Source organism: Schistocerca americana, chromosome 9 (assembly GCF_021461395.2).
Source record: "Schistocerca americana isolate TAMUIC-IGC-003095 chromosome 9, iqSchAmer2.1, whole genome shotgun sequence".
Taxonomy (NCBI): Eukaryota; Metazoa; Arthropoda; class Insecta; order Orthoptera; family Acrididae; genus Schistocerca; species Schistocerca americana.
The window spans coordinates 126,527,263-126,547,861 of NC_060127.1; the positions used below are offsets into that span (position 1 = coordinate 126,527,263).

General features: G+C 50.9%; 26 non-coding genes across 26 annotated transcripts; all 26 read right to left on the reverse strand.

Moving 5' to 3' along the window:
- Nucleotides 1–763: 763 nt before the first annotated feature.
- Trnaa-agc lies at nt 764–836 on the reverse strand. Its single transcript has one exon. It is a non-coding gene; the product is annotated as a tRNA-Ala (tRNA).
- Nucleotides 837–1,252: 416 nt separating this feature from the next.
- Nucleotides 1,253–1,325, reverse strand: Trnaa-ugc. Its single transcript has one exon. It is a non-coding gene; the product is annotated as a tRNA-Ala (tRNA).
- A 1,013-nt stretch (nt 1,326–2,338) lies between these two features.
- Trnaa-agc lies at nt 2,339–2,411 on the reverse strand. The gene has a single exon. It is a non-coding gene; the product is annotated as a tRNA-Ala (tRNA).
- Nucleotides 2,412–2,827: 416 nt separating this feature from the next.
- On the reverse strand, nt 2,828–2,900 carry Trnaa-ugc. Its single transcript has one exon. It is a non-coding gene; the product is annotated as a tRNA-Ala (tRNA).
- Nucleotides 2,901–3,913: 1,013 nt separating this feature from the next.
- Trnaa-agc lies at nt 3,914–3,986 on the reverse strand. Its single transcript has one exon. It is a non-coding gene; the product is annotated as a tRNA-Ala (tRNA).
- Nucleotides 3,987–4,402: 416 nt separating this feature from the next.
- Trnaa-ugc lies at nt 4,403–4,475 on the reverse strand. The gene has a single exon. It is a non-coding gene; the product is annotated as a tRNA-Ala (tRNA).
- Nucleotides 4,476–5,488: 1,013 nt separating this feature from the next.
- Nucleotides 5,489–5,561, reverse strand: Trnaa-agc. The gene has a single exon. It is a non-coding gene; the product is annotated as a tRNA-Ala (tRNA).
- A 416-nt stretch (nt 5,562–5,977) lies between these two features.
- On the reverse strand, nt 5,978–6,050 carry Trnaa-ugc. The gene has a single exon. It is a non-coding gene; the product is annotated as a tRNA-Ala (tRNA).
- Nucleotides 6,051–7,063: 1,013 nt separating this feature from the next.
- On the reverse strand, nt 7,064–7,136 carry Trnaa-agc. Its single transcript has one exon. It is a non-coding gene; the product is annotated as a tRNA-Ala (tRNA).
- A 416-nt stretch (nt 7,137–7,552) lies between these two features.
- Nucleotides 7,553–7,625, reverse strand: Trnaa-ugc. The gene has a single exon. It is a non-coding gene; the product is annotated as a tRNA-Ala (tRNA).
- A 1,013-nt stretch (nt 7,626–8,638) lies between these two features.
- Trnaa-agc lies at nt 8,639–8,711 on the reverse strand. The gene has a single exon. It is a non-coding gene; the product is annotated as a tRNA-Ala (tRNA).
- A 416-nt stretch (nt 8,712–9,127) lies between these two features.
- Trnaa-ugc lies at nt 9,128–9,200 on the reverse strand. The gene has a single exon. It is a non-coding gene; the product is annotated as a tRNA-Ala (tRNA).
- Nucleotides 9,201–10,213: 1,013 nt separating this feature from the next.
- Nucleotides 10,214–10,286, reverse strand: Trnaa-agc. The gene has a single exon. It is a non-coding gene; the product is annotated as a tRNA-Ala (tRNA).
- Nucleotides 10,287–10,702: 416 nt separating this feature from the next.
- Nucleotides 10,703–10,775, reverse strand: Trnaa-ugc. Its single transcript has one exon. It is a non-coding gene; the product is annotated as a tRNA-Ala (tRNA).
- A 1,013-nt stretch (nt 10,776–11,788) lies between these two features.
- On the reverse strand, nt 11,789–11,861 carry Trnaa-agc. Its single transcript has one exon. It is a non-coding gene; the product is annotated as a tRNA-Ala (tRNA).
- Nucleotides 11,862–12,277: 416 nt separating this feature from the next.
- On the reverse strand, nt 12,278–12,350 carry Trnaa-ugc. The gene has a single exon. It is a non-coding gene; the product is annotated as a tRNA-Ala (tRNA).
- Nucleotides 12,351–13,363: 1,013 nt separating this feature from the next.
- Nucleotides 13,364–13,436, reverse strand: Trnaa-agc. Its single transcript has one exon. It is a non-coding gene; the product is annotated as a tRNA-Ala (tRNA).
- A 416-nt stretch (nt 13,437–13,852) lies between these two features.
- On the reverse strand, nt 13,853–13,925 carry Trnaa-ugc. Its single transcript has one exon. It is a non-coding gene; the product is annotated as a tRNA-Ala (tRNA).
- Nucleotides 13,926–14,938: 1,013 nt separating this feature from the next.
- Nucleotides 14,939–15,011, reverse strand: Trnaa-agc. Its single transcript has one exon. It is a non-coding gene; the product is annotated as a tRNA-Ala (tRNA).
- Nucleotides 15,012–15,427: 416 nt separating this feature from the next.
- Trnaa-ugc lies at nt 15,428–15,500 on the reverse strand. Its single transcript has one exon. It is a non-coding gene; the product is annotated as a tRNA-Ala (tRNA).
- A 1,013-nt stretch (nt 15,501–16,513) lies between these two features.
- On the reverse strand, nt 16,514–16,586 carry Trnaa-agc. Its single transcript has one exon. It is a non-coding gene; the product is annotated as a tRNA-Ala (tRNA).
- Nucleotides 16,587–17,002: 416 nt separating this feature from the next.
- On the reverse strand, nt 17,003–17,075 carry Trnaa-ugc. The gene has a single exon. It is a non-coding gene; the product is annotated as a tRNA-Ala (tRNA).
- Nucleotides 17,076–18,088: 1,013 nt separating this feature from the next.
- Nucleotides 18,089–18,161, reverse strand: Trnaa-agc. The gene has a single exon. It is a non-coding gene; the product is annotated as a tRNA-Ala (tRNA).
- A 416-nt stretch (nt 18,162–18,577) lies between these two features.
- On the reverse strand, nt 18,578–18,650 carry Trnaa-ugc. Its single transcript has one exon. It is a non-coding gene; the product is annotated as a tRNA-Ala (tRNA).
- Nucleotides 18,651–19,663: 1,013 nt separating this feature from the next.
- Nucleotides 19,664–19,736, reverse strand: Trnaa-agc. Its single transcript has one exon. It is a non-coding gene; the product is annotated as a tRNA-Ala (tRNA).
- A 416-nt stretch (nt 19,737–20,152) lies between these two features.
- On the reverse strand, nt 20,153–20,225 carry Trnaa-ugc. Its single transcript has one exon. It is a non-coding gene; the product is annotated as a tRNA-Ala (tRNA).
- Nucleotides 20,226–20,599: the final 374 nt, after the last annotated feature.

The window sequence follows — 20,599 nt, forward strand, 5'->3', positions numbered from 1 at the left end:
CTGAGGTAACAAGCACATCTGAAGACCCATTGTGCACTCGACTGTTCATGCCAACTCACTGCCTCGCACTTTACTACTGTGTACCACTCTTGTCGTCCAACTGCAAAAGACTGGGCCACAACAACTTTCCGCGTCTCCATTGCACTGCGCAAACTACGAAACGCTCCCCAAACATGCCACTCACCCACGCAGACGACTTTTCCGACTTTACACGACGCTCACGCAACGCTCACGCTAGTGACAGCCTTATTTAGAGCTTGACGTCGCACACAATCGAATGAGCACATTTCGCCTACGACTTAGGCCGCCCTCCTAGTGTGGCTGTTCGGTGTCTGCAGGCAGCGAGGGGCTGCAAGCTTCCTGTGTTCGCGCCTATGTCACCTCTGCTTGCTTGTCAGAGACAGAGTATCGCAAAACATACAACTCACTCCATGAATTGATTGCTACGGCATCTGTCATCAGCAGTCACAACTAGCAACACCAGTAGCAGCCGACTGCACGTCAAGAATTGGAATGTGCAGTGGGATTTTTGTGAATTCGGCGCAAGGCTGATCTTTGCGACATAGGTTTGAGAATCTTATGGGAACACTTGTACTGTTTCTAAATTAAGTGTAGTGGTGGGAGGAGGGTGCTTCGTGCGCATTACAGCACGCTTGCCAATTGTGGCTGCTAATCGTTGGCTCGTATCTGCCTTGACACATTTTCTGGCTGTGAATTATTCCACTTGCATGGCAGTGTGCGCATGTTGGTGTGTTAAAAATTCTGGAGGCGCTGGGTATCGATCCCAGTACCTCTCGCATGCTAAGCGAGCGCTCTACCATCTGAGCTACGCCCCCTGCTGACGAACTGCGCTACATACAGCCATATCAATGGCACAGACCCTTGCACTCCCATTATTCCGCTGACAAACACTACTCTCAATGTGCCCGTGAGGGTGTCTTTCAGGTTTCCTGCATTCTGTATCGAATCGTAGTTGGCCAAAATCAAAGTGGCACGCACGACGACGAAAATAGCGTTCGGCCAACGCTCTGAGGTAGACGAACGTGTTGTCCACTCTCTAGACTTCATTGAGGTTAGGCCGTTATACCTAAGGCAGATTTGCACTCGATGACACCTCGACAACAGCCGGTCCTCACATTTACGTCTTGCTCTCCTTACGTCAGTATACGAGTCTGTGACGCTGGCTTTGCAACATCTTGCGTGCCTTTAGGCTCGCCGCGACCAACACTTACCACGCACTGACCACAAAACATGGAGGCGCCGGGGTTTGAACCCGGGACCTTTCACATGCAAAGCGAACGCTCTACCAACTGAGCTACGCCCCCAAGCACAACCAAGCTGCGCTGTTCTCCGTTCTTTGCTACTCTTATGTGCACGGACACGATGGTTGGTTGGTTTGCAGGGGTGAAGGGACCAGAGTACAAAGGCGCGGACACGTTCACATACGCAAGAGTTCCAAGTAGTTTCGATGCTCTGGTATTACGACTGCAAATTCCGTCCGTTTTTAACGTCTTAAATTGAAGGGACAGTCACAAGTTGCTCCGTTTTCACTCCATGTCGACAATCACACAGCACCTGAGGTAACAAGCACATCTGAAGACCCATTGTGCACTCGACTGTTCATGCCAACTCACTGCCTCGCACTTTACTACTGTGTACCACTCTTGTCGTCCAACTGCAAAAGACTGGGCCACAACAACTTTCCGCGTCTCCATTGCACTGCGCAAACTACGAAACGCTCCCCAAACATGCCACTCACCCACGCAGACGACTTTTCCGACTTTACACGACGCTCACGCAACGCTCACGCTAGTGACAGCCTTATTTAGAGCTTGACGTCGCACACAAGCGAATGAGCACATTTCGCCTACGACTTAGGCCGCCCTCCTAGTGTGGCTGTTCGGTGTCTGCAGGCAGCGAGGGGCTGCAAGCTTCCTGTGTTCGCGCCTATGTCACCTCTGCTTGCTTGTCAGAGACAGAGTATCGCAAAACATACAACTCACTCCATGAATTGATTGCTACGGCATCTGTCATCAGCAGTCACAACTAGCAACACCAGTAGCAGCCGACTGCACGTCAAGAATTGGAATGTGCAGTGGGATTTTTGTGAATTCGGCGCAAGGCTGATCTTTGCGACATAGGTTTGAGAATCTTATGGGAACACTTGTACTGTTTCTAAATTAAGTGTAGTGGTGGGAGGAGGGTGCTTCGTGCGCATTACAGCACGCTTGCCAATTGTGGCTGCTAATCGTTGGCTCGTATCTGCCTTGACACATTTTCTGGCTGTGAATTATTCCACTTGCATGGCAGTGTGCGCATGTTGGTGTGTTAAAAATTCTGGAGGCGCTGGGTATCGATCCCAGTACCTCTCGCATGCTAAGCGAGCGCTCTACCATCTGAGCTACGCCCCCTGCTGACGAACTGCGCTACATACAGCCATATCAATGGCACAGACCCTTGCACTCCCATTATTCCGCTGACAAACACTACTCTCAATGTGCCCGTGAGGGTGTCTTTCAGGTTTCCTGCATTCTGTATCGAATCGTAGTTGGCCAAAATCAAAGTGGCACGCACGACGTCGAAAATAGCGTTCGGCCAACGCTCTGAGGTAGACGAACGTGTTGTCCACTCTCTAGACTTCATTGAGGTTAGGCCGTTATACCTAAGGCAGATTTGCACTCGATGACACCTCGACAACAGCCGGTCCTCACATTTACGTCTTGCTCTCCTTACGTCAGTATACGAGTCTGTGACGCTGGCTTTGCAACATCTTGCGTGCCTTTAGGCTCGCCGCGACCAACACTTACCACGCACTGACCACAAAACATGGAGGCGCCGGGGTTTGAACCCGGGACCTTTCACATGCAAAGCGAACGCTCTACCAACTGAGCTACGCCCCCAAGCACAACCAAGCTGCGCTGTTCTCCGTTCTTTGCTACTCTTATGTGCACGGACACGATGGTTGGTTGGTTTGCAGGGGTGAAGGGACCAGAGTACAAAGGCGCGGACACGTTCACATACGCAAGAGTTCCAAGTAGTTTCGATGCTCTGGTATTACGACTGCAAATTCCGTCCGTTTTTAACGTCTTAAATTGAAGGGACAGTCACAAGTTGCTCCGTTTTCACTCCATGTCGACAATCACACAGCACCTGAGGTAACAAGCACATCTGAAGACCCATTGTGCACTCGACTGTTCATGCCAACTCACTGCCTCGCACTTTACTACTGTGTACCACTCTTGTCGTCCAACTGCAAAAGACTGGGCCACAACAACTTTCCGCGTCTCCATTGCACTGCGCAAACTACGAAACGCTCCCCAAACATGCCACTCACCCACGCAGACGACTTTTCCGACTTTACACGACGCTCACGCAACGCTCACGCTAGTGACAGCCTTATTTAGAGCTTGACGTCGCACACAATCGAATGAGCACATTTCGCCTACGACTTAGGCCGCCCTCCTAGTGTGGCTGTTCGGTGTCTGCAGGCAGCGAGGGGCTGCAAGCTTCCTGTGTTCGCGCCTATGTCACCTCTGCTTGCTTGTCAGAGACAGAGTATCGCAAAACATACAACTCACTCCATGAATTGATTGCTACGGCATCTGTCATCAGCAGTCACAACTAGCAACACCAGTAGCAGCCGACTGCACGTCAAGAATTGGAATGTGCAGTGGGATTTTTGTGAATTCGGCGCAAGGCTGATCTTTGCGACATAGGTTTGAGAATCTTATGGGAACACTTGTACTGTTTCTAAATTAAGTGTAGTGGTGGGAGGAGGGTGCTTCGTGCGCATTACAGCACGCTTGCCAATTGTGGCTGCTAATCGTTGGCTCGTATCTGCCTTGACACATTTTCTGGCTGTGAATTATTCCACTTGCATGGCAGTGTGCGCATGTTGGTGTGTTAAAAATTCTGGAGGCGCTGGGTATCGATCCCAGTACCTCTCGCATGCTAAGCGAGCGCTCTACCATCTGAGCTACGCCCCCTGCTGACGAACTGCGCTACATACAGCCATATCAATGGCACAGACCCTTGCACTCCCATTATTCCGCTGACAAACACTACTCTCAATGTGCCCGTGAGGGTGTCTTTCAGGTTTCCTGCATTCTGTATCGAATCGTAGTTGGCCAAAATCAAAGTGGCACGCACGACGTCGAAAATAGCGTTCGGCCAACGCTCTGAGGTAGACGAACGTGTTGTCCACTCTCTAGACTTCATTGAGGTTAGGCCGTTATACCTAAGGCAGATTTGCACTCGATGACACCTCGACAACAGCCGGTCCTCACATTTACGTCTTGCTCTCCTTACGTCAGTATACGAGTCTGTGACGCTGGCTTTGCAACATCTTGCGTGCCTTTAGGCTCGCCGCGACCAACACTTACCACGCACTGACCACAAAACATGGAGGCGCCGGGGTTTGAACCCGGGACCTTTCACATGCAAAGCGAACGCTCTACCAACTGAGCTACGCCCCCAAGCACAACCAAGCTGCGCTGTTCTCCGTTCTTTGCTACTCTTATGTGCACGGACACGATGGTTGGTTGGTTTGCAGGGGTGAAGGGACCAGAGTACAAAGGCGCGGACACGTTCACATACGCAAGAGTTCCAAGTAGTTTCGATGCTCTGGTATTACGACTGCAAATTCCGTCCGTTTTTAACGTCTTAAATTGAAGGGACAGTCACAAGTTGCTCCGTTTTCACTCCATGTCGACAATCACACAGCACCTGAGGTAACAAGCACATCTGAAGACCCATTGTGCACTCGACTGTTCATGCCAACTCACTGCCTCGCACTTTACTACTGTGTACCACTCTTGTCGTCCAACTGCAAAAGACTGGGCCACAACAACTTTCCGCGTCTCCATTGCACTGCGCAAACTACGAAACGCTCCCCAAACATGCCACTCACCCACGCAGACGACTTTTCCGACTTTACACGACGCTCACGCAACGCTCACGCTAGTGACAGCCTTATTTAGAGCTTGACGTCGCACACAATCGAATGAGCACATTTCGCCTACGACTTAGGCCGCCCTCCTAGTGTGGCTGTTCGGTGTCTGCAGGCAGCGAGGGGCTGCAAGCTTCCTGTGTTCGCGCCTATGTCACCTCTGCTTGCTTGTCAGAGACAGAGTATCGCAAAACATACAACTCACTCCATGAATTGATTGCTACGGCATCTGTCATCAGCAGTCACAACTAGCAACACCAGTAGCAGCCGACTGCACGTCAAGAATTGGAATGTGCAGTGGGATTTTTGTGAATTCGGCGCAAGGCTGATCTTTGCGACATAGGTTTGAGAATCTTATGGGAACACTTGTACTGTTTCTAAATTAAGTGTAGTGGTGGGAGGAGGGTGCTTCGTGCGCATTACAGCACGCTTGCCAATTGTGGCTGCTAATCGTTGGCTCGTATCTGCCTTGACACATTTTCTGGCTGTGAATTATTCCACTTGCATGGCAGTGTGCGCATGTTGGTGTGTTAAAAATTCTGGAGGCGCTGGGTATCGACCCCAGTACCTCTCGCATGCTAAGCGAGCGCTCTACCATCTGAGCTACGCCCCCTGCTGACGAACTGCGCTACATACAGCCATATCAATGGCACAGACCCTTGCACTCCCATTATTCCGCTGACAAACACTACTCTCAATGTGCCCGTGAGGGTGTCTTTCAGGTTTCCTGCATTCTGTATCGAATCGTAGTTGGCCAAAATCAAAGTGGCACGCACGACGTCGAAAATAGCGTTCGGCCAACGCTCTGAGGTAGACGAACGTGTTGTCCACTCTCTAGACTTCATTGAGGTTAGGCCGTTATACCTAAGGCAGATTTGCACTCGATGACACCTCGACAACAGCCGGTCCTCACATTTACGTCTTGCTCTCCTTACGTCAGTATACGAGTCTGTGACGCTGGCTTTGCAACATCTTGCGTGCCTTTAGGCTCGCCGCGACCAACACTTACCACGCACTGACCACAAAACATGGAGGCGCCGGGGTTTGAACCCGGGACCTTTCACATGCAAAGCGAACGCTCTACCAACTGAGCTACGCCCCCAAGCACAACCAAGCTGCGCTGTTCTCCGTTCTTTGCTACTCTTATGTGCACGGACACGATGGTTGGTTGGTTTGCAGGGGTGAAGGGACCAGAGTACAAAGGCGCGGACACGTTCACATACGCAAGAGTTCCAAGTAGTTTCGATGCTCTGGTATTACGACTGCAAATTCCGTCCGTTTTTAACGTCTTAAATTGAAGGGACAGTCACAAGTTGCTCCGTTTTCACTCCATGTCGACAATCACACAGCACCTGAGGTAACAAGCACATCTGAAGACCCATTGTGCACTCGACTGTTCATGCCAACTCACTGCCTCGCACTTTACTACTGTGTACCACTCTTGTCGTCCAACTGCAAAAGACTGGGCCACAACAACTTTCCGCGTCTCCATTGCACTGCGCAAACTACGAAACGCTCCCCAAACATGCCACTCACCCACGCAGACGACTTTTCCGACTTTACACGACGCTCACGCAACGCTCACGCTAGTGACAGCCTTATTTAGAGCTTGACGTCGCACACAAGCGAATGAGCACATTTCGCCTACGACTTAGGCCGCCCTCCTAGTGTGGCTGTTCGGTGTCTGCAGGCAGCGAGGGGCTGCAAGCTTCCTGTGTTCGCGCCTATGTCACCTCTGCTTGCTTGTCAGAGACAGAGTATCGCAAAACATACAACTCACTCCATGAATTGATTGCTACGGCATCTGTCATCAGCAGTCACAACTAGCAACACCAGTAGCAGCCGACTGCACGTCAAGAATTGGAATGTGCAGTGGGATTTTTGTGAATTCGGCGCAAGGCTGATCTTTGCGACATAGGTTTGAGAATCTTATGGGAACACTTGTACTGTTTCTAAATTAAGTGTAGTGGTGGGAGGAGGGTGCTTCGTGCGCATTACAGCACGCTTGCCAATTGTGGCTGCTAATCGTTGGCTCGTATCTGCCTTGACACATTTTCTGGCTGTGAATTATTCCACTTGCATGGCAGTGTGCGCATGTTGGTGTGTTAAAAATTCTGGAGGCGCTGGGTATCGATCCCAGTACCTCTCACATGCTAAGCGAGCGCTCTACCATCTGAGCTACGCCCCCTGCTGACGAACTGCGCTACATACAGCCATATCAATGGCACAGACCCTTGCACTCCCATTATTCCGCTGACAAACACTACTCTCAATGTGCCCGTGAGGGTGTCTTTCAGGTTTCCTGCATTCTGTATCGAATCGTAGTTGGCCAAAATCAAAGTGGCACGCACGACGTCGAAAATAGCGTTCGGCCAACGCTCTGAGGTAGACGAACGTGTTGTCCACTCTCTAGACTTCATTGAGGTTAGGCCGTTATACCTAAGGCAGATTTGCACTCGATGACACCTCGACAACAGCCGGTCCTCACATTTACGTCTTGCTCTCCTTACGTCAGTATACGAGTCTGTGACGCTGGCTTTGCAACATCTTGCGTGCCTTTAGGCTCGCCGCGACCAACACTTACCACGCACTGACCACAAAACATGGAGGCGCCGGGGTTTGAACCCGGGACCTTTCACATGCAAAGCGAACGCTCTACCAACTGAGCTACGCCCCCAAGCACAACCAAGCTGCGCTGTTCTCCGTTCTTTGCTACTCTTATGTGCACGGACACGATGGTTGGTTGGTTTGCAGGGGTGAAGGGACCAGAGTACAAAGGCGCGGACACGTTCACATACGCAAGAGTTCCAAGTAGTTTCGATGCTCTGGTATTACGACTGCAAATTCCGTCCGTTTTTAACGTCTTAAATTGAAGGGACAGTCACAAGTTGCTCCGTTTTCACTCCATGTCGACAATCACACAGCACCTGAGGTAACAAGCACATCTGAAGACCCATTGTGCACTCGACTGTTCATGCCAACTCACTGCCTCGCACTTTACTACTGTGTACCACTCTTGTCGTCCAACTGCAAAAGACTGGGCCACAACAACTTTCCGCGTCTCCATTGCACTGCGCAAACTACGAAACGCTCCCCAAACATGCCACTCACCCACGCAGACGACTTTTCCGACTTTACACGACGCTCACGCAACGCTCACGCTAGTGACAGCCTTATTTAGAGCTTGACGTCGCACACAATCGAATGAGCACATTTCGCCTACGACTTAGGCCGCCCTCCTAGTGTGGCTGTTCGGTGTCTGCAGGCAGCGAGGGGCTGCAAGCTTCCTGTGTTCGCGCCTATGTCACCTCTGCTTGCTTGTCAGAGACAGAGTATCGCAAAACATACAACTCACTCCATGAATTGATTGCTACGGCATCTGTCATCAGCAGTCACAACTAGCAACACCAGTAGCAGCCGACTGCACGTCAAGAATTGGAATGTGCAGTGGGATTTTTGTGAATTCGGCGCAAGGCTGATCTTTGCGACATAGGTTTGAGAATCTTATGGGAACACTTGTACTGTTTCTAAATTAAGTGTAGTGGTGGGAGGAGGGTGCTTCGTGCGCATTACAGCACGCTTGCCAATTGTGGCTGCTAATCGTTGGCTCGTATCTGCCTTGACACATTTTCTGGCTGTGAATTATTCCACTTGCATGGCAGTGTGCGCATGTTGGTGTGTTAAAAATTCTGGAGGCGCTGGGTATCGACCCCAGTACCTCTCGCATGCTAAGCGAGCGCTCTACCATCTGAGCTACGCCCCCTGCTGACGAACTGCGCTACATACAGCCATATCAATGGCACAGACCCTTGCACTCCCATTATTCCGCTGACAAACACTACTCTCAATGTGCCCGTGAGGGTGTCTTTCAGGTTTCCTGCATTCTGTATCGAATCGTAGTTGGCCAAAATCAAAGTGGCACGCACGACGTCGAAAATAGCGTTCGGCCAACGCTCTGAGGTAGACGAACGTGTTGTCCACTCTCTAGACTTCATTGAGGTTAGGCCGTTATACCTAAGGCAGATTTGCACTCGATGACACCTCGACAACAGCCGGTCCTCACATTTACGTCTTGCTCTCCTTACGTCAGTATACGAGTCTGTGACGCTGGCTTTGCAACATCTTGCGTGCCTTTAGGCTCGCCGCGACCAACACTTACCACGCACTGACCACAAAACATGGAGGCGCCGGGGTTTGAACCCGGGACCTTTCACATGCAAAGCGAACGCTCTACCAACTGAGCTACGCCCCCAAGCACAACCAAGCTGCGCTGTTCTCCGTTCTTTGCTACTCTTATGTGCACGGACACGATGGTTGGTTGGTTTGCAGGGGTGAAGGGACCAGAGTACAAAGGCGCGGACACGTTCACATACGCAAGAGTTCCAAGTAGTTTCGATGCTCTGGTATTACGACTGCAAATTCCGTCCGTTTTTAACGTCTTAAATTGAAGGGACAGTCACAAGTTGCTCCGTTTTCACTCCATGTCGACAATCACACAGCACCTGAGGTAACAAGCACATCTGAAGACCCATTGTGCACTCGACTGTTCATGCCAACTCACTGCCTCGCACTTTACTACTGTGTACCACTCTTGTCGTCCAACTGCAAAAGACTGGGCCACAACAACTTTCCGCGTCTCCATTGCACTGCGCAAACTACGAAACGCTCCCCAAACATGCCACTCACCCACGCAGACGACTTTTCCGACTTTACACGACGCTCACGCAACGCTCACGCTAGTGACAGCCTTATTTAGAGCTTGACGTCGCACACAATCGAATGAGCACATTTCGCCTACGACTTAGGCCGCCCTCCTAGTGTGGCTGTTCGGTGTCTGCAGGCAGCGAGGGGCTGCAAGCTTCCTGTGTTCGCGCCTATGTCACCTCTGCTTGCTTGTCAGAGACAGAGTATCGCAAAACATACAACTCACTCCATGAATTGATTGCTACGGCATCTGTCATCAGCAGTCACAACTAGCAACACCAGTAGCAGCCGACTGCACGTCAAGAATTGGAATGTGCAGTGGGATTTTTGTGAATTCGGCGCAAGGCTGATCTTTGCGACATAGGTTTGAGAATCTTATGGGAACACTTGTACTGTTTCTAAATTAAGTGTAGTGGTGGGAGGAGGGTGCTTCGTGCGCATTACAGCACGCTTGCCAATTGTGGCTGCTAATCGTTGGCTCGTATCTGCCTTGACACATTTTCTGGCTGTGAATTATTCCACTTGCATGGCAGTGTGCGCATGTTGGTGTGTTAAAAATTCTGGAGGCGCTGGGTATCGATCCCAGTACCTCTCGCATGCTAAGCGAGCGCTCTACCATCTGAGCTACGCCCCCTGCTGACGAACTGCGCTACATACAGCCATATCAATGGCACAGACCCTTGCACTCCCATTATTCCGCTGACAAACACTACTCTCAATGTGCCCGTGAGGGTGTCTTTCAGGTTTCCTGCATTCTGTATCGAATCGTAGTTGGCCAAAATCAAAGTGGCACGCACGACGTCGAAAATAGCGTTCGGCCAACGCTCTGAGGTAGACGAACGTGTTGTCCACTCTCTAGACTTCATTGAGGTTAGGCCGTTATACCTAAGGCAGATTTGCACTCGATGACACCTCGACAACAGCCGGTCCTCACATTTACGTCTTGCTCTCCTTACGTCAGTATACGAGTCTGTGACGCTGGCTTTGCAACATCTTGCGTGCCTTTAGGCTCGCCGCGACCAACACTTACCACGCACTGACCACAAAACATGGAGGCGCCGGGGTTTGAACCCGGGACCTTTCACATGCAAAGCGAACGCTCTACCAACTGAGCTACGCCCCCAAGCACAACCAAGCTGCGCTGTTCTCCGTTCTTTGCTACTCTTATGTGCACGGACACGATGGTTGGTTGGTTTGCAGGGGTGAAGGGACCAGAGTACAAAGGCGCGGACACGTTCACATACGCAAGAGTTCCAAGTAGTTTCGATGCTCTGGTATTACGACTGCAAATTCCGTCCGTTTTTAACGTCTTAAATTGAAGGGACAGTCACAAGTTGCTCCGTTTTCACTCCATGTCGACAATCACACAGCACCTGAGGTAACAAGCACATCTGAAGACCCATTGTGCACTCGACTGTTCATGCCAACTCACTGCCTCGCACTTTACTACTGTGTACCACTCTTGTCGTCCAACTGCAAAAGACTGGGCCACAACAACTTTCCGCGTCTCCATTGCACTGCGCAAACTACGAAACGCTCCCCAAACATGCCACTCACCCACGCAGACGACTTTTCCGACTTTACACGACGCTCACGCAACGCTCACGCTAGTGACAGCCTTATTTAGAGCTTGACGTCGCACACAATCGAATGAGCACATTTCGCCTACGACTTAGGCCGCCCTCCTAGTGTGGCTGTTCGGTGTCTGCAGGCAGCGAGGGGCTGCAAGCTTCCTGTGTTCGCGCCTATGTCACCTCTGCTTGCTTGTCAGAGACAGAGTATCGCAAAACATACAACTCACTCCATGAATTGATTGCTACGGCATCTGTCATCAGCAGTCACAACTAGCAACACCAGTAGCAGCCGACTGCACGTCAAGAATTGGAATGTGCAGTGGGATTTTTGTGAATTCGGCGCAAGGCTGATCTTTGCGACATAGGTTTGAGAATCTTATGGGAACACTTGTACTGTTTCTAAATTAAGTGTAGTGGTGGGAGGAGGGTGCTTCGTGCGCATTACAGCACGCTTGCCAATTGTGGCTGCTAATCGTTGGCTCGTATCTGCCTTGACACATTTTCTGGCTGTGAATTATTCCACTTGCATGGCAGTGTGCGCATGTTGGTGTGTTAAAAATTCTGGAGGCGCTGGGTATCGATCCCAGTACCTCTCGCATGCTAAGCGAGCGCTCTACCATCTGAGCTACGCCCCCTGCTGACGAACTGCGCTACATACAGCCATATCAATGGCACAGACCCTTGCACTCCCATTATTCCGCTGACAAACACTACTCTCAATGTGCCCGTGAGGGTGTCTTTCAGGTTTCCTGCATTCTGTATCGAATCGTAGTTGGCCAAAATCAAAGTGGCACGCACGACGTCGAAAATAGCGTTCGGCCAACGCTCTGAGGTAGACGAACGTGTTGTCCACTCTCTAGACTTCATTGAGGTTAGGCCGTTATACCTAAGGCAGATTTGCACTCGATGACACCTCGACAACAGCCGGTCCTCACATTTACGTCTTGCTCTCCTTACGTCAGTATACGAGTCTGTGACGCTGGCTTTGCAACATCTTGCGTGCCTTTAGGCTCGCCGCGACCAACACTTACCACGCACTGACCACAAAACATGGAGGCGCCGGGGTTTGAACCCGGGACCTTTCACATGCAAAGCGAACGCTCTACCAACTGAGCTACGCCCCCAAGCACAACCAAGCTGCGCTGTTCTCCGTTCTTTGCTACTCTTATGTGCACGGACACGATGGTTGGTTGGTTTGCAGGGGTGAAGGGACCAGAGTACAAAGGCGCGGACACGTTCACATACGCAAGAGTTCCAAGTAGTTTCGATGCTCTGGTATTACGACTGCAAATTCCGTCCGTTTTTAACGTCTTAAATTGAAGGGACAGTCACAAGTTGCTCCGTTTTCACTCCATGTCGACAATCACACAGCACCTGAGGTAACAAGCACATCTGAAGACCCATTGTGCACTCGACTGTTCATGCCAACTCACTGCCTCGCACTTTACTACTGTGTACCACTCTTGTCGTCCAACTGCAAAAGACTGGGCCACAACAACTTTCCGCGTCTCCATTGCACTGCGCAAACTACGAAACGCTCCCCAAACATGCCACTCACCCACGCAGACGACTTTTCCGACTTTACACGACGCTCACGCAACGCTCACGCTAGTGACAGCCTTATTTAGAGCTTGACGTCGCACACAATCGAATGAGCACATTTCGCCTACGACTTAGGCCGCCCTCCTAGTGTGGCTGTTCGGTGTCTGCAGGCAGCGAGGGGCTGCAAGCTTCCTGTGTTCGCGCCTATGTCACCTCTGCTTGCTTGTCAGAGACAGAGTATCGCAAAACATACAACTCACTCCATGAATTGATTGCTACGGCATCTGTCATCAGCAGTCACAACTAGCAACACCAGTAGCAGCCGACTGCACGTCAAGAATTGGAATGTGCAGTGGGATTTTTGTGAATTCGGCGCAAGGCTGATCTTTGCGACATAGGTTTGAGAATCTTATGGGAACACTTGTACTGTTTCTAAATTAAGTGTAGTGGTGGGAGGAGGGTGCTTCGTGCGCATTACAGCACGCTTGCCAATTGTGGCTGCTAATCGTTGGCTCGTATCTGCCTTGACACATTTTCTGGCTGTGAATTATTCCACTTGCATGGCAGTGTGCGCATGTTGGTGTGTTAAAAATTCTGGAGGCGCTGGGTATCGATCCCAGTACCTCTCGCATGCTAAGCGAGCGCTCTACCATCTGAGCTACGCCCCCTGCTGACGAACTGCGCTACATACAGCCATATCAATGGCACAGACCCTTGCACTCCCATTATTCCGCTGACAAACACTACTCTCAATGTGCCCGTGAGGGTGTCTTTCAGGTTTCCTGCATTCTGTATCGAATCGTAGTTGGCCAAAATCAAAGTGGCACGCACGACGTCGAAAATAGCGTTCGGCCAACGCTCTGAGGTAGACGAACGTGTTGTCCACTCTCTAGACTTCATTGAGGTTAGGCCGTTATACCTAAGGCAGATTTGCACTCGATGACACCTCGACAACAGCCGGTCCTCACATTTACGTCTTGCTCTCCTTACGTCAGTATACGAGTCTGTGACGCTGGCTTTGCAACATCTTGCGTGCCTTTAGGCTCGCCGCGACCAACACTTACCACGCACTGACCACAAAACATGGAGGCGCCGGGGTTTGAACCCGGGACCTTTCACATGCAAAGCGAACGCTCTACCAACTGAGCTACGCCCCCAAGCACAACCAAGCTGCGCTGTTCTCCGTTCTTTGCTACTCTTATGTGCACGGACACGATGGTTGGTTGGTTTGCAGGGGTGAAGGGACCAGAGTACAAAGGCGCGGACACGTTCACATACGCAAGAGTTCCAAGTAGTTTCGATGCTCTGGTATTACGACTGCAAATTCCGTCCGTTTTTAACGTCTTAAATTGAAGGGACAGTCACAAGTTGCTCCGTTTTCACTCCATGTCGACAATCACACAGCACCTGAGGTAACAAGCACATCTGAAGACCCATTGTGCACTCGACTGTTCATGCCAACTCACTGCCTCGCACTTTACTACTGTGTACCACTCTTGTCGTCCAACTGCAAAAGACTGGGCCACAACAACTTTCCGCGTCTCCATTGCACTGCGCAAACTACGAAACGCTCCCCAAACATGCCACTCACCCACGCAGACGACTTTTCCGACTTTACACGACGCTCACGCAACGCTCACGCTAGTGACAGCCTTATTTAGAGCTTGACGTCGCACACAATCGAATGAGCACATTTCGCCTACGACTTAGGCCGCCCTCCTAGTGTGGCTGTTCGGTGTCTGCAGGCAGCGAGGGGCTGCAAGCTTCCTGTGTTCGCGCCTATGTCACCTCTGCTTGCTTGTCAGAGACAGAGTATCGCAAAACATACAACTCACTCCATGAATTGATTGCTACGGCATCTGTCATCAGCAGTCACAACTAGCAACACCAGTAGCAGCCGACTGCACGTCAAGAATTGGAATGTGCAGTGGGATTTTTGTGAATTCGGCGCAAGGCTGATCTTTGCGACATAGGTTTGAGAATCTTATGGGAACACTTGTACTGTTTCTAAATTAAGTGTAGTGGTGGGAGGAGGGTGCTTCGTGCGCATTACAGCACGCTTGCCAATTGTGGCTGCTAATCGTTGGCTCGTATCTGCCTTGACACATTTTCTGGCTGTGAATTATTCCACTTGCATGGCAGTGTGCGCATGTTGGTGTGTTAAAAATTCTGGAGGCGCTGGGTATCGATCCCAGTACCTCTCGCATGCTAAGCGAGCGCTCTACCATCTGAGCTACGCCCCCTGCTGACGAACTGCGCTACATACAGCCATATCAATGGCACAGACCCTTGCACTCCCATTATTCCGCTGACAAACACTACTCTCAATGTGCCCGTGAGGGTGTCTTTCAGGTTTCCTGCATTCTGTATCGAATCGTAGTTGGCCAAAATCAAAGTGGCACGCACGACGTCGAAAATAGCGTTCGGCCAACGCTCTGAGGTAGACGAACGTGTTGTCCACTCTCTAGACTTCATTGAGGTTAGGCCGTTATACCTAAGGCAGATTTGCACTCGATGACACCTCGACAACAGCCGGTCCTCACATTTACGTCTTGCTCTCCTTACGTCAGTATACGAGTCTGTGACGCTGGCTTTGCAACATCTTGCGTGCCTTTAGGCTCGCCGCGACCAACACTTACCACGCACTGACCACAAAACATGGAGGCGCCGTGGTTTGAACCCGGGACCTTTCACATGCAAAGCGAACGCTCTACCAACTGAGCTACGCCCCCAAGCACAACCAAGCTGCGCTGTTCTCCGTTCTTTGCTACTCTTATGTGCACGGACACGATGGTTGGTTGGTTTGCAGGGGTGAAGGGACCAGAGTACAAAGGCGCGGACACGTTCACATACGCAAGAGTTCCAAGTAGTTTCGATGCTCTGGTATTACGACTGCAAATTCCGTCCGTTTTTAACGTCTTAAATTGAAGGGACAGTCACAAGTTGCTCCGTTTTCACTCCATGTCGACAATCACACAGCACCTGAGGTAACAAGCACATCTGAAGACCCATTGTGCACTCGACTGTTCATGCCAACTCACTGCCTCGCACTTTACTACTGTGTACCACTCTTGTCGTCCAACTGCAAAAGACTGGGCCACAACAACTTTCCGCGTCTCCATTGCACTGCGCAAACTACGAAACGCTCCCCAAACATGCCACTCACCCACGCAGACGACTTTTCCGACTTTACACGACGCTCACGCAACGCTCACGCTAGTGACAGCCTTATTTAGAGCTTGACGTCGCACACAATCGAATGAGCACATTTCGCCTACGACTTAGGCCGCCCTCCTAGTGTGGCTGTTCGGTGTCTGCAGGCAGCGAGGGGCTGCAAGCTTCCTGTGTTCGCGCCTATGTCACCTCTGCTTGCTTGTCAGAGACAGAGTATCGCAAAACATACAACTCACTCCATGAATTGATTGCTACGGCATCTGTCATCAGCAGTCACAACTAGCAACACCAGTAGCAGCCGACTGCACGTCAAGAATTGGAATGTGCAGTGGGATTTTTGTGAATTCGGCGCAAGGCTGATCTTTGCGACATAGGTTTGAGAATCTTATGGGAACACTTGTACTGTTTCTAAATTAAGTGTAGTGGTGGGAGGAGGGTGCTTCGTGCGCATTACAGCACGCTTGCCAATTGTGGCTGCTAATCGTTGGCTCGTATCTGCCTTGACACATTTTCTGGCTGTGAATTATTCCACTTGCATGGCAGTGTGCGCATGTTGGTGTGTTAAAAATTCTGGAGGCGCTGGGTATCGATCCCAGTACCTCTCGCATGCTAAGCGAGCGCTCTACCATCTGAGCTACGCCCCCTGCTGACGAACTGCGCTACATACAGCCATATCAATGGCACAGACCCTTGCACTCCCATTATTCCGCTGACAAACACTACTCTCAATGTGCCCGTGAGGGTGTCTTTCAGGTTTCCTGCATTCTGTATCGAATCGTAGTTGGCCAAAATCAAAGTGGCACGCACGACGTCGAAAATAGCGTTCGGCCAACGCTCTGAGGTAGACGAACGTGTTGTCCACTCTCTAGACTTCATTGAGGTTAGGCCGTTATACCTAAGGCAGATTTGCACTCGATGACACCTCGACAACAGCCGGTCCTCACATTTACGTCTTGCTCTCCTTACGTCAGTATACGAGTCTGTGACGCTGGCTTTGCAACATCTTGCGTGCCTTTAGGCTCGCCGCGACCAACACTTACCACGCACTGACCACAAAACATGGAGGCGCCGGGGTTTGAACCCGGGACCTTTCACATGCAAAGCGAACGCTCTACCAACTGAGCTACGCCCCCAAGCACAACCAAGCTGCGCTGTTCTCCGTTCTTTGCTACTCTTATGTGCACGGACACGATGGTTGGTTGGTTTGCAGGGGTGAAGGGACCAGAGTACAAAGGCGCGGACACGTTCACATACGCAAGAGTTCCAAGTAGTTTCGATGCTCTGGTATTACGACTGCAAATTCCGTCCGTTTTTAACGTCTTAAATTGAAGGGACAGTCACAAGTTGCTCCGTTTTCACTCCATGTCGACAATCACACAGCACCTGAGGTAACAAGCACATCTGAAGACCCATTGTGCACTCGACTGTTCATGCCAACTCACTGCCTCGCACTTTACTACTGTGTACCACTCTTGTCGTCCAACTGCAAAAGACTGGGCCACAACAACTTTCCGCGTCTCCATTGCACTGCGCAAACTACGAAACGCTCCCCAAACATGCCACTCACCCACGCAGACGACTTTTCCGACTTTACACGACGCTCACGCAACGCTCACGCTAGTGACAGCCTTATTTAGAGCTTGACGTCGCACACAATCGAATGAGCACATTTCGCCTACGACTTAGGCCGCCCTCCTAGTGTGGCTGTTCGGTGTCTGCAGGCAGCGAGGGGCTGCAAGCTTCCTGTGTTCGCGCCTATGTCACCTCTGCTTGCTTGTCAGAGACAGAGTATCGCAAAACATACAACTCACTCCATGAATTGATTGCTACGGCATCTGTCATCAGCAGTCACAACTAGCAACACCAGTAGCAGCCGACTGCACGTCAAGAATTGGAATGTGCAGTGGGATTTTTGTGAATTCGGCGCAAGGCTGATCTTTGCGACATAGGTTTGAGAATCTTATGGGAACACTTGTACTGTTTCTAAATTAAGTGTAGTGGTGGGAGGAGGGTGCTTCGTGCGCATTACAGCACGCTTGCCAATTGTGGCTGCTAATCGTTGGCTCGTATCTGCCTTGACACATTTTCTGGCTGTGAATTATTCCACTTGCATGGCAGTGTGCGCATGTTGGTGTGTTAAAAATTCTGGAGGCGCTGGGTATCGATCCCAGTACCTCTCGCATGCTAAGCGAGCGCTCTACCATCTGAGCTACGCCCCCTGCTGACGAACTGCGCTACATACAGCCATATCAATGGCACAGACCCTTGCACTCCCATTATTCCGCTGACAAACACTACTCTCAATGTGCCCGTGAGGGTGTCTTTCAGGTTTCCTGCATTCTGTATCGAATCGTAGTTGGCCAAAATCAAAGTGGCACGCACGACGTCGAAAATAGCGTTCGGCCAACGCTCTGAGGTAGACGAACGTGTTGTCCACTCTCTAGACTTCATTGAGGTTAGGCCGTTATACCTAAGGCAGATTTGCACTCGATGACACCTCGACAACAGCCGGTCCTCACATTTACGTCTTGCTCTCCTTACGTCAGTATACGAGTCTGTGACGCTGGCTTTGCAACATCTTGCGTGCCTTTAGGCTCGCCGCGACCAACACTTACCACGCACTGACCACAAAACATGGAGGCGCCGGGGTTTGAACCCGGGACCTTTCACATGCAAAGCGAACGCTCTACCAACTGAGCTACGCCCCCAAGCACAACCAAGCTGCGCTGTTCTCCGTTCTTTGCTACTCTTATGTGCACGGACACGATGGTTGGTTGGTTTGCAGGGGTGAAGGGACCAGAGTACAAAGGCGCGGACACGTTCACATACGCAAGAGTTCCAAGTAGTTTCGATGCTCTGGTATTACGACTGCAAATTCCGTCCGTTTTTAACGTCTTAAATTGAAGGGACAGTCACAAGTTGCTCCGTTTTCACTCCATGTCGACAATCACACAGCACCTGAGGTAACAAGCACATCTGAAGACCCATTGTGCACTCGACTGTTCATGCCAACTCACTGCCTCGCACTTTACTACTGTGTACCACTCTTGTCGTCCAACTGCAAAAGACTGGGCCACAACAACTTTCCGCGTCTCCATTGCACTGCGCAAACTACGAAACGCTCCCCAAACATGCCACTCACCCACGCAGACGACTTTTCCGACTTTACACGACGCTCACGCAACGCTCACGCTAGTGACAGCCTTATTTAGAGCTTGACGTCGCACACAATCGAATGAGCACATTTCGCCTACGACTTAGGCCGCCCTCCTAGTGTGGCTGTTCGGTGTCTGCAGGCAGCGAGGGGCTGCAAGCTTCCTGTGTTCGCGCCTATGTCACCTCTGCTTGCTTGTCAGAGACAGAGTATCGCAAAACATACAACTCACTCCATGAATTGATTGCTACGGCATCTGTCATCAGCAGTCACAACTAGCAACACCAGTAGCAGCCGACTGCACGTCAAGAATTGGAATGTGCAGTGGGATTTTTGTGAATTCGGCGCAAGGCTGATCTTTGCGACATAGGTTTGAGAATCTTATGGGAACACTTGTACTGTTTCTAAATTAAGTGTAGTGGTGGGAGGAGGGTGCTTCGTGCGCATTACAGCACGCTTGCCAATTGTGGCTGCTAATCGTTGGCTCGTATCTGCCTTGACACATTTTCTGGCTGTGAATTATTCCACTTGCATGGCAGTGTGCGCATGTTGGTGTGTTAAAAATTCTGGAGGCGCTGGGTATCGATCCCAGTACCTCTCGCATGCTAAGCGAGCGCTCTACCATCTGAGCTACGCCCCCTGCTGACGAACTGCGCTACATACAGCCATATCAATGGCACAGACCCTTGCACTCCCATTATTCCGCTGACAAACACTACTCTCAATGTGCCCGTGAGGGTGTCTTTCAGGTTTCCTGCATTCTGTATCGAATCGTAGTTGGCCAAAATCAAAGTGGCACGCACGACGTCGAAAATAGCGTTCGGCCAACGCTCTGAGGTAGACGAACGTGTTGTCCACTCTCTAGACTTCATTGAGGTTAGGCCGTTATACCTAAGGCAGATTTGCACTCGATGACACCTCGACAACAGCCGGTCCTCACATTTACGTCTTGCTCTCCTTACGTCAGTATACGAGTCTGTGACGCTGGCTTTGCAACATCTTGCGTGCCTTTAGGCTCGCCGCGACCAACACTTACCACGCACTGACCACAAAACATGGAGGCGCCGGGGTTTGAACCCGGGACCTTTCACATGCAAAGCGAACGCTCTACCAACTGAGCTACGCCCCCAAGCACAACCAAGCTGCGCTGTTCTCCGTTCTTTGCTACTCTTATGTGCACGGACACGATGGTTGGTTGGTTTGCAGGGGTGAAGGGACCAGAGTACAAAGGCGCGGACACGTTCACATACGCAAGAGTTCCAAGTAGTTTCGATGCTCTGGTATTACGACTGCAAATTCCGTCCGTTTTTAACGTCTTAAATTGAAGGGACAGTCACAAGTTGCTCCGTTTTCACTCCATGTCGACAATCACACAGCACCTGAGGTAACAAGCACATCTGAAGACCCATTGTGCACTCGACTGTTCATGCCAACTCACTGCCTCGCACTTTACTACTGTGTACCACTCTTGTCGTCCAACTGCAAAAGACTGGGCCACAACAA